Source organism: Sinocyclocheilus rhinocerous, unplaced genomic scaffold (assembly GCF_001515625.1).
Source record: "Sinocyclocheilus rhinocerous isolate Xijiao unplaced genomic scaffold, SAMN03320098_v1.1 scaffold15507, whole genome shotgun sequence".
Taxonomy (NCBI): Eukaryota; Metazoa; Chordata; class Actinopteri; order Cypriniformes; family Cyprinidae; genus Sinocyclocheilus; species Sinocyclocheilus rhinocerous.
In genome coordinates this window covers 1-298 of record NW_015665142.1, presented here as the reverse complement: position 1 = coordinate 298, position 298 = coordinate 1, and the positions used below count along the sequence as shown (strand labels likewise).

Sequence of the window (298 nt, the reverse complement as noted above, 5' to 3'; positions counted from 1 at the left end):
AATGCAATCTGTAGTTTGATTTGTGCTCCAAGAAGCGTGTGATGGAAAGGTCACATACAGTCCTTGCTGCAGGTTTCCGTAGTGTAACGGTTATCACGTTCGCCTTAGAGGCGAAAGGTCCACAGTTCAAAACTGGGCGGAAACAGATGGAGACTTTTGTTCTATCTGTGCTGAAATGGCTCTCTGGTAAGCAGGTGGTCCAAGCTGCAAAGACCTTACTTTCGAGGTAGGAGAAGGCAAGTTTTTAAGGATTTCTGAGCAGACAGCCACGCCGAATGAACTCTGTCCTACTATGTGT

The 298-nt window shown here is 46.6% G+C and overlaps 1 non-coding gene across 1 annotated transcript; it reads left to right on the top strand.

Annotated features, from left to right (window-relative positions):
• The first annotated feature begins 72 nt into the window (after nt 1-72).
• Nucleotides 73-145, top strand: trnal-uag (transfer RNA leucine (anticodon UAG)). Its single transcript has one exon. It is a non-coding gene; the product is annotated as a tRNA-Leu (tRNA).
• The last annotated feature ends 153 nt before the right edge of the window (nt 146-298 follow it).